We start from the raw sequence: 16,879 nt of genomic DNA, 5'->3' as shown, positions 1-16,879 counted from the left end.
CATTCTACCTCTGTGAAGTTAAATTACCTCTGGGGTGTTTACCTCAGTAGAATTGCCTCTGGACATTTTACCACATGGAAGTTACTCTTCCTTGGGGAAATGTCCCTCAGATAGTGAGGAAACTGGGCATTTCCTCAATGGAGTGGTGGCTCCATTGAGGAACTAGGAGTTTGGGGGCATTGCCTCTGAGGGATTGCCTCCGGTTAGTTTGTATTTGTCACTCTGCAAAGATTGGATGTCTTTATCTTGGGGAAATAACCTCTGGTAGTGGCAAAGCTTTGTTGTGTTGGTATTCTACAAGAATTCAGGGAAATGGGATCGGAGAGCGTGCCTTCAGAGTCATGAAAGATATGAATGTGATGGAAGAGGTACTTTCCTTGGACAACTTGCCCAAGAAAACTCTGTGATAAGTTTGTTTTATGGGGTCACCATAAGTTGAAGGAACACCACAAAGTAAGAAAGAGGCAGCTTTAGAGTAAATTCAGAAGAGACAGAAGGCTCTTCTCATCCTGAAAGTTTCTGTAGGAGAGAAATCGGAAGCAGTTAGCGAGACACCTTGGGATAGGGACAAGGAGCAAATACTTTGGGATAGGGACAAGGAACAATTACCATGGGATAGGGACAAGGGACAGTTACCTTGGGGTAGGGATAAGAAACAATTACCTTGGGATAAGAACAATATAAGCAAGTGTTCAGCAATTGTCCTCTAATCTCCCTTTCCATTGAAATGTGGGAAAGAGAGAAATATCCGGGTTTGGTTTTTTTTATCGTGTTAGGAGCGACTTGAGAAACTGCAAATCGCTTCTGGTATGAGAGAATTGGCCGTCTGCAAGGACATTGCCCAGGGGATGCCCGAATGATTCGATGTTTTATCATCCTTGTGGGAGGCTTCTCTCATGTCCCCTCATGAGGAGCTGGAGTTGATAGAGGGAGCTCATCCGCCTCTCCCCGGATTCAAACCTGCGACCTGTTGGTCTTCAGTCCTGCCGGCACAGGGATTTAACCCACTGCGCCACCGGGGTAGCCACCCACGAGTAGTGTTGGATGGCAGTGTGCACTGATAATTCTCATTGAAGGATCAGGAATTTCATCTCTGCTGAATCTGGAGGAAAGAAAGAAAAAGAAGATTGGGAGTAACTGCCCTTGTATTATTGTTATCATCATCATCCTTTCATGCTAGTGGCAAATTTGTAGCTAGCCGTAAGGTAATTTCAAGTGAGACAGAAGATTTGGTGGAAACTACCTCAGGGCAAAGAAAGAAAAAGGGATATATGTCTGCCAGACCCTTCCTAACATTGATTTCAGATAAACCAATATATTTCTCATGTGGAAAGGAAACAAAGCAATCCAAGGTGACTAACCTGGCACAGGGTTTTGTTTTTGTTTTTTTGGATACTGTATTGACCGAGAGCTGTGTATCTTCAGACTCTTCTGTGTTTTGGGGTAAGAGGAAAGCCAGCATGGTTGAAAGAAATGTCAAACTCTTAGCAGAGAAAGGTTAAAAGAAATCTTGAATCACGTTACCCCAGTTTCTGACAAAGGGTAATATCCTAAAACAATCTGGCGTATCAATCTGAAGTAATTACCTTGGAGGAGAAGCCCCCGGTGGTGCAGTGGGTTAAACCCCTGTGCTGGCAGGACTGAAAACCAACAGGTCGCAGGTTCGAATCCAGGGAGAGGCGGATGAGCTCTCTCTATCAGCTCCAGCTCCTCATGCAGGGACATGAGAGAAGCCTCCCACAAGGATGATAAAAACATCAATTCATCCGGGCGTCCCCTGGGCAACGTCCTTGCAGACGGCCAATTCTCTCACACCAGAAGCGACTTGCAGTTTCTCAAGTCGCTCCTGACACGACAAAAGAAAAAACCTTGGAGGAGTTGGCAGAGAGAATGATCTATACCCTCAAGATAACCCTATAGTGATTTAAGAGCAAGGTTTACAAAACTCATTGCATAGCTCAAAAGCTGTGCTAGCCACATAAAAATGGGTTCCTGAGTTACTTTGAATCAGAAATGCAACCAAGCGATTATATTTTGCAAATGCCCTGTTAGACCATGCCATTTTCCAGCTCCCTAGAATGACACAAAATGTGTATTATGCAAACACAGGAGCTTAAGGGCTAAGAGAAGACCCATACAAGCTTAGGGCTACTTGATATAAATGGCTCTTTTCACTTGCTGTTTAAGGATGATTAGAGTCCATTAACTGCAGCCAGCTTCTGAAGACATAGATATTTCCTAGCAAATCCCCACTCACCTTCTGCCTGACACCTGCCATACTGTGACTTCACTTATTACAGGTCTATATTTACACAGCTCTGCAAAGAGTTGCTTGGAGTGTGTAGCAAGGAGGCAAATGTGTCGGTGTTAATAAAAATCCGACATTGTGGTGCAGAAGAAAAGAGGGTTACAAGGAAAGCTCCAGTGATTTTTAAACTCTGTTTTTGAGAGTAATTTGTAACAGAAGACAACAACATTGGGGGCGTGAGGCACATTGATTGGGACAGGCCTTTAGTAGTGCAGCTTTCCTAGGTGTTCTTACTTGGAAATAAGTCTCCTCCCATACAGGTATGAAGAAGGCTTAGCTTCAGTTAAGGATATTTAGGGACTGAGGCTCTGGAAGAGCAAGTAATCCTAAATAAACCCAAAGGATGATCTTTTATTTAAACAAAACCCCAGCTTTTGACAATAGGGCACACTCTAGCTTGTGCTGGCCTGTGATGCCCTGCTTGAGATGATGGGTGTCTAAACCACAAAGTCCAAATGTTATCCCAGGTTAAGGGTAATCCTGGATGATTTGTTGGAGTGTGGAGGGATGAGGTCATGTTGCAGTGTTACCTGCAGATGGTGATTCTGGTGGTCTGCATGGAGTTTCAAATGACTTTGGAAACTTGTAGGTTAAATCCAAGAAGGATCCACTTCAAAACAATTCAGGAAGAACCTGGCAAATGTATCTCCCTTGGGGCATAGAAATGTAGAGCTGTAGATTGGGTGGGTGGGTGGGTTGCCCATCTAGTTCCAATAATGCATTTATCTAGTATTCAAGTTGCTTCTGAGTAAAATCTGTATAGGGTCATAGAATCTGCTCTAAATTCTAAACTTCTCTCTTAGAGGATTTGGATGGTGGTGTGAGAAGGGGGATCTCCCCCATGGTGTAACAGCACTCCCTTACTCTGGTGTAGTCCCTGGCCTATAGGAATGTGTGTCCACTCCCAATCTGCCCTGCTAATTTTCTATGACTTTTGGTGTCTGTGGGGTTAATTGAGGGTTTTAGATGGGAGGGAGCATAGTGGTCTAATCAAGTAACTTTCCCAAGCCCCATGGAAGGAGTCGGATGTGTGTTGATTTAGAGCCATAGCAACAATTCTCTAATAGCCTATTAGGGTGATTCCTTCCTCTGAAGTATTTTTAGATTACTCCAGATGTTGGTAATAGGTTCAGCACCAGATTCTACTTCTGGGTCTATATTCGCAATACTTTCAGCTAGAGAGGTGGCTGTAGCTCAGTGACAAGGCATCTACTTTGTATATAGAAGGCCCCAGCTTCAATTCCCAGTGCTCCACTTTAAAATATCACGGATAGCAGAAGATGGCAACAGATTCTTCTCTGCTGGAGCCTCTAGAGAATTACTGCTAGTTTAAACCAGCCCTTTGTTTAGAGCCATGAGGACCAGAATCCTGATAAGTAGAAAAATCCGCATCATCTTTTCACACATAGCTTCCCAGTTTCAATTTTCATCGTCTCTCAATGTTTGGGACCAGAAGTATTTTGGTTTTCCATTTTCCAGAAATGTTGAAATGCTTTTATTTACACATAACGAGACGTCTTGGAGATGGGACCCAAGTCTAAACTTTAAATCCATAGATTATTCATATGCCTATATAATGTATACACATCACCTGAAGGTAATTTTATATAAAAGTATTTACAAATTTGGGCATGGAGAAACGTTTGCATTCTGGATAGCCATTTGGAAGCTATCTCTGCAATGCATGCGGACAAATTCAGGTTCTAGATTTCAGAATTCCAGACAAGGGTTGCTCAACCTGTACTGGATTAAGTAGATATTTAAAAATCAGTTTTATGGGGAAATTTCTATTCAAACCCACCCTTGCTTCTAATCCTTGAGGACTAGAACCTTGATACTTAAGGAAAGGATCTTAGCTTGATGGCTCATCTTTGTATGAAAAAGTTAAAAAAGAATCGAGTTAGCAGATGATGGGAATGACACTTCCCGTTGAAGGTACTGGAAATTCTTGACTTAATAAACATTTCCTTTGCACAAGGCGATTTCCAATCATCTTTGATTTAAAACCGTGAGGACTAGGATCTTGATATTTAGAGGGGAAAGTATGGTTTAGTGAGGTAACACTTCTGAATGATTGAGTTCCTTTGGAAAGCATACCTGAGGAAGAAGGTGGGCAGATTAAATGTCCATCTAGGAAATATTTAAGAACAGTGATGGAATTGGGGAGATGAACCTTTTTAGGCTAGTAATTTTATTGTTCCCAGAGGCAGGAATTTGAGAGCTGAACCCTTAACATCTTGTTTTGCATGTCTCTTTCTTAATTTGCTAAAAAAGCCAAGGTGGGGGGAGGAAGATCACTCCCAGTTCTATATGTCTCATCTCTCTGCTCCCTTTAAAAATTGCATATCAAGAACCCTTCTGCTGCTGTCCTCCTCCCAACGATTTTTCCTAGGGTAGCGTTATGTTGCTAGGCCTCTTTGAAAGGGCACCTTGAAATGCACAGAGAGAAGACTCCCGTTGAGCTCATCTTGAAAAATCAAGTGTTTTTTCTCTCTCCTCCTTCTATCATTCTCATGCTCTCTCTTATATGTGATTATTGATCCCCCCTTTTCTGTTTCTTAATCAACCCCTCCTTTTCTTCCCCTTTTTGGGAGGTGCAGTCTTCCAACGGGGGAGGGAGCATTTTGACTTGGCCTTCAAAGCAAGGAGATAGCTTTTTTTAATGCTTTCCGTCTTTGAAAGGTGATAAATGGGGGTGGTTGAGTGGGTGGAGAGGACTCTAGTCATAACGTAATGTATCTTCTCTTACCAAGCAATCCAAGTATTACAGTGCAGGAAGGGGATAGTGCATTGCTAAATGATAGTTGGGGTTTTTTTTTAAGGGAGGGAGAATAACAAGGAGAGCAAAAACATTTGTCTTCATTCCAAAGCACATGAGCCATTTAATATTTCCCCCTGCATCTCTAAATTCTGTACATTTGGCAATTGTAGTTTGTACGGCCAGTTTTTTGGTCAGAGGTGGTAGAAGAGAGTAATCTCATATGCACATTAATTTCGTCAGGTTTGTGCTCATAGCAAAAGCAGGGTTGGTGTGTGTCTCTAGAAGGATAGAGATTTTTATCTTGGTCTGTCGGCTGAAATTGTTTTAGTTTTGCTGTTATGACAATTGCAATAGCAGTTCTTGGGGAAAGTGGTTTGGGACTTCCTGCTTCTGTCACTATGCCATATCTCATCTCAAACCTTTTGCAGGTTACTTCATAAAGGTGATTCAGTTGTGGCTTTAATTTTGGAAATTTTGCTCCTTGTTGCTTTGGCTGCTTAGAAATGTATCTGCTCTTTAGTCTTCTGGTTTTCCTTTCACTGCACAAGATGTCTTGAGAGTCATATCCTAATGCTGTGTAGACACACTCTGGCTGGAGAAACACAATTCCGAACTTTCCTTAGTTGCAAATCTTGCTTGGCTGCAAACCCTGGCCAATTCTACTTGGAATTGCGAAATTACTACCATAGGAATAAGGGTCACCAAAGTTTGGCCGACTTTTGAGGATGGCTTCTAATGCACACACACATCCCATCCTTCCTTCAAGGAAAATATCTTCTTGGTAAGAAAACAAATTTCTCTTGAGATCTTATATCTGAAGGATGCCTCTTTATCGCTGGAGATGGATGTGCCTCATATGATATATTATATTCTATATAACTTGAAAATATACCAGGAGACTCAACATGTTGAACGTGCTGTGCTACATGGACCAGTTCAACTTGACTGAACCTTGGATGCTCAAGGCCGCCAGAAATCCTAGTGTCTGCCATTGAAGTCTCAAATGCCATAATCTAACAAAGGAGAATCTCCCACCTGCCCAAGTGGTTCCATTCCACTTTTGACCAAGCATCACTGTGAAGATGTTTTCCTTAATGCTTCCTTTGAGACTTCCTGTTTTGCACCTTGTCACTGAACCATGCACGTTGCAAAAATCCTAAGAACTCTAACTCCCCACCCAAACTAATTTTCCCAAGCTAAATGGAACCTCTGGCTGGAGTTGCAAATGCTGAAAGCAAATTACAGGAGAGACCCAATTATCTCTTTTGTCCCATCGTGATTAATTGGAGAAATTAAAACAATTCATGAGTTGGACTTAGCTGGACAAGACAGTTGTGTTCTTGAATTCTCCTTGAGTTGTCATGTGGGCAGGTTGCTAGTCCCTGTTATTTCCTTGGTGATATTGTCCTCCAAACTAGGGGAGATTATTCTCAGTGTGCACAAATCGGGGAGATAAAATAAGCAGTTCTGTGGTTGGTTGTCCTTGACTGATCTTCTTGTTATTTCTCAGGTGGAATGAATCTTTTCTTAAAACTCCAATAGCCAGTGTTCTATTGTATTTTCAGCAGAGGCACTGCTGACTTGTAACTCCTTGCATTAACTTGACATGATAAGTCACTGAAGGAGGCAGTATTTTGAGTCTCCAGGACAGAAATGAGGCTGTGATAATTGCTTGAAGTCTCTGTGGATTTCAACCGAGAGCCTCCCCTAACGTTTTTGTCATCTTTACTCTATTTTGTCACAGCCACTGTTTAGTTTCAGTTGAGTGTGGCTAAGATTGATACCACAAGTGACATAGAGAGAGGGAGTCAATCACATAGCTGAACAACAAAGAAACATAGAAGTACAGCAGTTTTTCACTTGCAGTCCTCTGCTATGCAGAAATGCACAACTAAAACACTCCTGAAAGATGCCCATCTACACTCTGTTTAAAAAATTCCACCACAAAGGCAGCAGAGCATTCCACTGTCAATTAGCTCTAGTTCTTCTTGATGTTTAAGTGGAGTCTCTTCTAATTTGAATTAATACTAGTCTCTGGAGCAGCAAAAAACAAACTAGCTCCACAGTCTACATGGCATCTCTTATCTTGTCATTTCTTGGTCTTCTCTTCTGTCTTGAATGTTTGCTTTCAATTTAAATAGCTCCTGTAACAAATCTAGCCAGGGAACCAAGTTTACATTTGGGTGTAAAGGAATTAACAATTTTGCTTTTGAATTATTTAACCAATCCTCCTGATATGAACAATCAAAACATGCTTATACATGCTCACTGATGATAAGCCAAAATTCTTACTTGCTCCAGCCTAGTATTATACCTGAGTATACCCAGTATTTATGCAGAGACTCTTTAATGTTTTAAGTATTTTTATGAAATCATAGAAGAATTATTATCCAGTGTTTTGCTTGACCCCTTTTGAATCATGATCAGCTTAATGGAATCTGCATCTTGTGGGTGCCCCCCCCCCCCCCCCCCCGCTTTTAGGACATTTTTTAAAAAATCATTTAGCATCTGTTGTTGTGCAAATCCCTTTAAGACTCTGCCAGAGATGCTTTAGTATGAAAGAAAGCATCCCTGGATTGTTCATGCAAGATGATGTCATGCAAAGGTGAATGGATGAGGGGAATCTAGCTACAGGAATTAAACTCCCTATAAAATGTTGACTGTTTTAATACAAAATATGGAATTACCAGAAAGCAGCCTGGATAAGCAGTTGTATCTTGTTAGCGGCTGTAAATCCAATTGAAAGCGGAAAGATGAAGCAGAGGGAAGGATGTGGCTTGCAGATTGCTCTTGGGAGGGTACAGTTGGGTCTGTGTTTGTTTATTAGGCAGCATCTTAGTATGGACATATGTGCTGGGTTTTTTGCATTGGGCAGGTTGTATTTGTTTTAACTGTTTTTCTTAACATCACAGGATAGCCGAAGAAAATAGCAGCTTATGGCCTCCACATCATTTGGACAGTGAGCGTACTGTGAGTTGTAGTCCACACTTGAAAGGTGCTGAACAAGGAGGCCCCTTCCACAAAGCTGAATAAAATCCCACATTTTCTGTTTTGAACTGGAATATATGGCAGTGTGGATTCAGGTAACCCAGTTCAAAGCAGATATTGTGGGATTTTCTGCCTTGATATTCTGGGTTATATGGCTGTGTGGAAGGGCCCTGACTCTTATTAGAATTAATCTCTGGATTCGCTTAAATCTGTCCCCATCTTTTAGGACAGCAGAAGAGGGATATTTGCCCAGGTCTATGTCACAGGGCATTCCTTTCCTTTCGTCATACCTTTCCCCTCCCTTCTTTTTCTTCTTCCTTCCATCCATCCATCTCCTTATACATATGTCACCTAGCAACAGCCAATCTGCTTTATTCCCTTTCTTCTCTTCCGCTCTGGGCCCAAAAGGTGTAGTTTTTGTAGTTGAAACCCCTCAATTATTGTGAATTGGATAATAAAGGGAATGTATGCCAAGTTTGATCCAGATCAATCAAGACATGTAGAGGTTTTTGTGGAGAAAACCAACATACATGTATACATGCCATACTTTGATTTTTATGTATAGATAGATCGGTAATTAAACCTATGTAACAGTGTTTTAAAAGAAAAACAAAACTTTAAAATTTGGATGGTTCAGGCTGACAGTTAAAAGAGTGTTCAGTCCCTTGGCATGTGCATCTGCTGAGAGAACTGTGAAGCTCAGTGGAAGTCCAGCCCCCGCAGTGGAAAAAACAGCCTTCTGTTTAAAATGTTTCATCTGCTCTCACCCTCAGCCCGATGGCTTTTATTGCTCCTTGGTTAATTTTAGAACACTCACCTCAATCAGCAGGGAAATGGGAGGCAGGAAAGGAGTTTCCTCCCAGGTTTCTCTTACCTTTGGCACGTTGGAGAGAGAGAGAGAGCTTTTTAAGCATGGGTTTGTGGTCTCTTAAGGGGAAACTTGAAGGCACACTGCAGGTCTAAGGTTTTTGTGTCACTGCTGGGCACTTGGCTGTCACCAACAGATTAATGAAAAACTATCTTAGGCTACTTGAATTGAGAGGGAGCTTCGAGAGCAAGTAACCAGGATGCAGCAGAGGATAATGGGCCAGCTTTTGTTTAAACTCTATTAAAAATAAGCTGATGTCAGGAAGGGGTGCCACTCTGACCCTTGTGGTCCCATAGCATAACAGGATGTCAGAGAGATATGACATGACTGTGGTACTCTGGGAGCTCAGCTTCGTTCTGTATAATAGTGTCCCAGCTTGCAAAGTTTAGCGCAATTCCATGCCACAGTTTTTTGGCCTGAAAAGCTGGAGCCCAGTTCAGTTTAGCAAAGCAGAGTCTCCGTTCTATGAAACAGTGTTTTAAATGGTCTAGAAAAGACCCCTCAGAATTCAAGTCTCCCATCTGTCTGGCAAGAGAATGCTTGAAAGAAAGCAAAGCCAGATTGCATTTAGGCAGAGAGTTGCAGAGGACTTATGCGGTCAAAGACTTGAGAGTCATAGAACTTCCATTTAAGTGCTTTAATTTCCATTGCACTTGGCTGTCCTGCCCCCAAGAACGTCCCATCTATGCTTGATAGAACATTTGTGCTGCTTGGAAATTATTGATTTTAATGCTTATAAATTTTGTATGGCTTGTTGTCTGAAGCACTGTTGGCAGCATGGACTTTTACTGGTACTAATTGAAACAGTATCTGCAGCCTTTGTATCATTAGGTCACTTGCATTTTCTGGTGTGTTACTGTATCTTTTGCTTTATGAATCTCCAGAATCTTAGAGCAGTGACTATACTGGTGGAGGATTATGGGATCTCCGTGTTAAGAAGCATCCTGTGTTCCTGTTTTAACTTCTGAAAGCCGTCAAAAACTGATGTCACAATACATTGGTTGCTTTTGGAGTTATTACAGCCCATTTTGGGTTGGTTTTGCTGCTAAAATGAGGACCCTGCTCATAAATTGTACTTAATTGTAGGTAAAAGGGTTGTTGAAAACAAGTGAGATGAAGCTAGAGAAGTGAAATGCGAAAGGGTTCAATTTGCATCATTTGAATTTTACTTTGAGCTGCTTTGTGGGGCATCTTATAGGGCTGAAAAGTGTATGTATCTATATACACTTAAATAGTTAAAATTTTCATTTGAAAAGAAGTTATTAGGCATCTTATCAAAATCAAGAAAGAATGAAGGTTTCAGCTAAACTGCCTTTAGTATCCTCGTGAGCTACGATCTGGGGAGCTGTCTTTGGTGCTGACACTGACTCAAGCATTTAATACCAGAATCCATTGTTTTGTAGAGAAGGGAGCGGGGGAAAGATCATAAATCAGTGCTGGAGAATCTGGGGGTGCATCCTAGCATGGTTGGCCTCAATCAAACTGTTGTTCCCAGTTGTCATGGTCAGTGTTTAAGGACAATGGGAGTTGTAGTCTAGTACCAGCTGAAGAGATACCTACCCCTACTATGAGGGTGATGGTCCTGTTTCTGTTCATTGGAGACAAGTGGCCATTTGAGCACAAATCTCTAAATATAAATGATCATGGACTGTGGTAAAAGGTGATCTGTCTCCTCTTTGAAGAAGATAGTTACTTCATCCACTCCTCTTTTTTTCTTTTGGAGGATAGTTCAGTTAATTTAAGCACATTTCAAGATATGAAACACATTAGCAATTTAAAGCAGTTTTAAAAGATTAAGACAAAATTTATTCAAAGGCTGTTTGCTATTGCCTTCCCCCTCCACTGAAAGGGGTTGACTTCCTCATGCCAACCAGTTGGTTTCCAAGGCTAAAAAGAGGATTTGAATTCTGGTCTCCTGGAATTCTAGTTCAATGCTCCATTGACTACACCAGTCTGGCTCCCCTTAAAATGAATAAATCCTCCAGAATTATATGGAAGAAAGTATATTTAGAAGATGCCTCCATTATGTATGCTCTGCTTGCCCTTTTTGGCCAGGGGGCTGGTGTGTGTGATTTCCCCCCACCCCACCTCATGATCTATTGTATGCCTTTCTGCATTCATTGTCGTTTGACAACCACCACCTCCTCAAAAGATTTCAAGATGCTTGAGAGGGAGAATAAGAGGAGTCAGAATCTTAAGCACTGAATCATTTATAGGGCTTTAAGTGTTCTGCATGTTCCCAGATCTTCATCTGAGTCACCTTGCATGGTAACTCTAAGGCAGGGTAGGTGTGATTTTATCCACAGCAGACAGGGCTGGGTGGCCATCTGTTGGGAAGGCTTGGATGGTGTCTTTCTTAATAGTAGAAGGAGGTTGGCCTGAATGGCTTTGGAGGTCTCTTCAAACTATGATTCAATCATTTCTAAGCCCTTGAGTTGGAGCACCTGCAATTTGAGCCTAGATTTCTATATGGTTCTTTACAGCTCAATCTCATGACTGATATTTTTGCTTAGTTATGTTGCCAAGAAGTAGCTTTCTATGTGAATGAGTCCCTCACTTCGTTAATAGAAGGGTGGCAATCTGATGTGGACTCTCCAAGGTGTGTTTGCTGAGAATTGTCACTTTTCATTAAACAGCTGCTCCCCAGCTTTGAAGAGACGCCTCTGCCAACAAGACAGAAAGCTTAGCAGTCAGTAAAACAGTTCTTCACCTTGCCAGTTGAGTGGGCTCTCAGTGGAAGACATCCGTAGGCTTGTGGTAACAACACACACTAGTTATGTGTTAATGTGCACCATTTCTATTTATTAATTTAAAATATATTTAGTAACTATATGTACAATAAAATCAGTCTTACCGGGTTAAAATTCTACAACAGTTAGATTGTAAGCTCATCTCACAAGACCTTTGTAATGCCTTGGCTTTCGGTCACAACAAACTGGTTGAAATAGCTGCCTTTTGCCAGCACTGTTCTGGCGCCTGCAGATAGGTGAAATAATATCATGTCTTTGTTGGGTTCTAATTTGAAGTCTAATAGATGCAACATTCAGCTTTAAATTCTAATTTGGTCTGGAGAATTCTTTGTACTTCCATGTGGACCTCCCGCCAGTGCTGGCAAGTAAGTGGAAATCTAAAGAACTGCCAACAATCGACACCTGGCTGCTAAAAATTAGAGATTTTATGGAACTGGACTCACTAGCGAACATGCTAAATGATACTAGTATGAAAAGAAGGATTGACTGGCACCCTTTAAGACTCTATTTAAAACAAAGGAAAAACATTGCCCTAGAGATCAGAGAAGGTGTTTAGTGAAACCAAAAAAGAGTAACAAAGGCAAGCTGTCTCTATAATCTTGCGGAACCTTTGAGGAAGTTCATTAGCTGTATGAAACCCATTGTATGATATGATTGTATCACCCCCCTGATGCTCCCAACGCTACCTACCTTTCCACTCCATTCCCCCCTACCCCCATTCCCACTCCAGTCCCATTCCATCCCCTCCCCTTATATTGTCGATGTATGGTATTTATTTCTGTTTGTCTGTTGTATTTGTATGTTATGAAAAGAAAACTCCACAATAAAGATTATTTAAAAAAAAGAAAAGAAATAGCTGCCTTTTGCTATATTGTTAGCCTTATAGCTTTATGCATTTGCATAAGTCCCCATTTGCAGATTGCTGCAGACTGGATCTTCTGCTAACCACCAAAGATTTTGTAGTTGTCCCTTCCTTATGCTGCTGCTATTTTTTCTTATGCAGGTTCCCCTTTAGAGCTGTACCTGTCGCTCTTTTGCCTTGTTCCCTGTCCCTCAGTGTCAAAACATGCACTATCGGAGCAGTAATGCTACTGCTTCTATCAAAGCCTGGATTTGCTTCTTAACAACAATGCCCCTATATCTGTGCATCTGGGAGCTTATGATCTGCCTTGGGTTTTGATAGACAGACTCTGTTTTGAAGGAGAGCCAAGAGTCCTCTGCTTTCCCCTGCCCCTGTTCTCTTTTGACATCCTATTTTTATTTTCCCGAAATCTATATTTTAAGCGTCCTGCTTTGCAGCCAACACCGAATGACGGCTTTCTTGACGATCCTTAAAAGAAATTTATTTTTCATAAATCTAGCCAGATTCATTTTTTTTGTTTGCCTTTCACTTGTGAGGAGACATAGCATTACTAGAGTCAATTCGGCATTTCCTAATCAACTCTCCTCCATTTTCCACAATGTATTGTTTTAGGTTGTGGTGGTGGGGCTCTTTGGTACCTTATTTCTTTTTAGCGTTTACAAAGGGGCTTTAGGGAAGAGTTCCTCTTTCAACTTTTTGATACATGATTCTGTTAAACCAGGTTTCTCTTATCATTTATTGATGGAGGTGATATTTCCTGCTTAAATGGAGAGCCTTACATTTTTCCATGTTGAAGTCCATATTGTTACTATTGGCTCAATTTTCTAATCTGTTGAGGTAATCTTGGATTCTGATGCTATCTTCTGAAGTAATAGCTACCTCTCCCTGAAAATGTGTACAGCATTCACTGAACATATGATTTAGTAATCTTAAGTAATACCAGATTTATTTATTTATGATATTTTTATCCCGCCTTTCTCAAGCCCGAAGACGACTCAAAGTGGGTTACAGATTGTCACAACTATTGTCATTGACACAACTTTGTGGCACTCATTTATCCCTTCTTTCTAAAATGATGAGGAACCATTTGGTTTGTCTGTTCCAGAAACTTTTTGTGGTGTCAACCTCAAACCAGCTAATTGATAGTTGTTTCGGTTTTCTATACCATCTTTTTACCTGTGTCATTCTTCACTGCATCACTTACTCTGTTTTTATCAGTTTGAGAACTGTTCTCATTTTGGAAGGACACAGATGAAGATGGTTTTGAACCCTTCCACTTTCTCATCTCTTAGCACTTTGTTATCTTCTGCACATAATGGACCTTCACTTCCTTGCTTGCTGTGAACATAGCCAAAAAGATCCTTTAAAAATTAATCTCTCTTGCAAGCTTTATTAGTTTTAGACTCCCTTTAAATATTGGGTACTACTTTGTACTCTCCCTTAATGAGTTGCCTCTTCTTCCATTTTTTTTATACACGCTTCCTTTAAATCTCATCTTATTGGTATGTGTCTATACTGGTTTCTTTAGATGCCTCCTGCTATCTCACCCAGTACTTCCCTAAGCGTATTGAAATTGGCTTTATTAAAGATCAGAGTTCATGTCTTAACTGCTTGGCCTTCTTTTTCCTTTGGATAATAACCCCCACTCACTTTCAACTATTTCTAAATCTCCTGCTGGTGAGATTCAGGCACAAGATAGTTGGCTTCTTAATTACATGAAAATAATCAGTAGGACAAGATAAGAATTGGTTGAATCTTACATTCCTGGAAGAGTTCGACTACATTCCTGGAAGTGTTTGACTTCCAACAGAGATTGGGGAATAGCAGAAGTCTCCTGTTTTTGTGAAACTTCTCATTTCTGAGTGTTTGGTAAGATTTTCTAGGAAAGTCTTCCAAACTCCAACAGAGATGTGCTATCTTAATCCTCTTTCCCTTTTTCAATACATGACTAACATTTTAAACCAACCTTCCTTCCTTCCTTCTTATTTTAGGTCAGTCTTACTTGTCTTACAATTTTACAGGACTGGTCTGGAGATCAACCTTCCTCCCCTCCCCTCTTTTCACATTTTACATGTATCTGCCTGCCTGCTCTCCTTCCACTCTGCTTATTCTGAATTTTCTCCACCCACCCTTTCCTGATCACCCATCTCTCACCATATATTTCTTTCTACCCCCCTCCGCTATCAATCCCACCTCATTCTCTACTGTTCTGTATCCAAATGCCCCCAAGGAGCTGCTGTAGAAGCACATCAGGGTCGGTTTACAGAGTGAGGAGTGGAAAAGACGGCTGCAGCAGCCCAAGGACAAACCGTAGCCATTATTGGTGACCCCTAGCAAAGCAAAAGCTTTGGCGGCTATTTTTTGCTTTGGCCCGGCGCACTGGGACATTAGATTGAATAACAAGTATTTGTTGGTATTGGCTAACATTCCTTTTGAGAGAGAGAGAGAGATGTAGGGTGGAGGGGAGAGCAATATCTGTCAGTGGTGATCCCTGGTTTACTCTCTTTAAGTGCTTGCAGTCCATCAGTCCAGATCTCTCATGGGCGTGACTCAGTTTTCCCCATCTATTCAATGGGGATCTAGACCAGGAGCCAGGAACCGGATCGAATTTTATCAGAAGGGATGGCTGCACAACTGTCAAATCTGCCCAGTTGAGTCAGCTACCATATATATATACACACACACACATACATGCATACACATTTTATAATGCTTGAAAGTCTTCGGTCAAATCTTACATGTTGGATGTCATGGGAGAGGGTAGCAAAACTTGTTATTGGAATTCAGAAGTCCAAGGAGATGGAATGTATCTTTGAAATGATTCATTATAGTTTATTTGCTGAATGTGTGGCTTCAAACTGCAGCGAGGGCCAGCAGTATAAATGCCTTTTTAAAAAAGGGACAAATTCTCAGATTCCCCCTTGGCAATGTATCATTGTTGCTGTTGGCTGAATGAAGCCTCCAATTTCAGAGGTGATTTACTTTAACATAGCTACCTTTTAAACATCAGATCCCACTTGTGAATTATCCTCACACAATCTGACCTAATAGCAACATGAAACTGGATTAATATAGACTATACAGCTAGTCCAATTTGCCTGCCAGCTAGTCTATTTTCTGTACCCCCCCCCCCCTTTCCGCAGAGATATATTCTCAGGGGAAATTGGAAGGGGATCCAGGAGCATCCCTGAGGTCATCACTGTGGAGCGGTGACATCATTAACAATCTCCATGGCAACCTAGCCATTGCAGCCTGTATCAAACATGGTAACCCCCCCCCCCCATTTTTGGCCCACTTTACTCTCTCCAGGACAGCATTAAGCCCCATGAAAGGACAGAGGCAGGGGTGTTTAAATTTGAGTGGTGCAGAAGGCGAAAACGACACCGTTCTGTGCCTACTTGTTCTGACATTGGCAGCTGTGAGTTTCTTACCGAGAGAGCAAGCCAGTAAAAAAGAAAGGTGGAGGCAGGGGGAAGAGCAGAAGGAAATGCAAATTTCTTCCATTCCTCTGGAGACCCAAGGCGGTCCTCTTAAATCATCATTTAGAGCACACTTGTGGGGAGGCGAACATGCTATCACTTGGAACATAGACTATTGAATGGTGTGGCAGTGCAGAATCATTGCTACTGTTTTGGCAAGTATCTGCTATGACCTTGCAGGTGCCCAGAGAAGGTCAGTGCCTGAGAAAAAAATGGGAATTGTTTGACATGAAGAAAACCTATGCTGAAATGTTCAATTGTAGTAAGAAGTTGTGGTTGCTGTCTCAAATGTGTCAGGTGTGTCTGTGTGTGTGTGTACACGTGCACACTTTCAAATCATCTCTTGACGTAAGATGACTGCATAGATATCACAGGGTTTTCTAAGACAAGAAATTCTGGTTTGGCCAGTCTCTTCTTCTGACATAAGGTTTAATTAATTAATTAATTAATTAGAGATATCTGTACCCCACCTTTTTCTGCAAGCGGGCCCAAGGCAACTTACAACATGTAAATGCACAATCTTAATGTTAAAATATAGATACAGAAGTAAAAACATTGTAAAAGCATATACAGTGTTTCTTCACTTATCGCAGGGTTCCATTTCAGGAGCCCCCGCAATAAGTGAAAATCCGCAAAATAGGGACGCTCCGCCCACTTGGTGGCAGCCTTCTCCTCCTTGATGCTTGTGCTCCTGCCGGCTTCAGAGGCCCTTTGGGCGCCTTTGATGGCGCTGCCAGGCTGGCCTGGCAGTGCTGTCAACAGAGCCCAAGAGGCTTCTGAAGCTAGGAGTAGCACAGGCGGTGAGAAGGAGGAGGCTGCTGCCGAGTGGGGGGAGCCTCCTACTGCATGCTGCCTCTGTTGCA

General features: G+C 41.6%; 1 protein-coding gene across 1 annotated transcript in view; it reads left to right on the top strand.

The window, feature by feature from the left end:
- The window catches only part of HCN2 (hyperpolarization activated cyclic nucleotide gated potassium and sodium channel 2), a 46,198-nt gene that overhangs the window by 1,780 nt on the left and 27,539 nt on the right, over nucleotides 1-16,879 (top strand). The gene's annotated exons all lie outside the window — the stretch shown is intronic.

Source organism: Anolis sagrei, chromosome X (assembly GCF_037176765.1).
Source record: "Anolis sagrei isolate rAnoSag1 chromosome X, rAnoSag1.mat, whole genome shotgun sequence".
Lineage (NCBI taxonomy): Eukaryota > Metazoa > Chordata > Lepidosauria > Squamata > Dactyloidae > Anolis > Anolis sagrei.
Note: the sequence above shows the minus strand (reverse complement) of the source record. Positions and strands in the feature narration are given on the sequence as shown.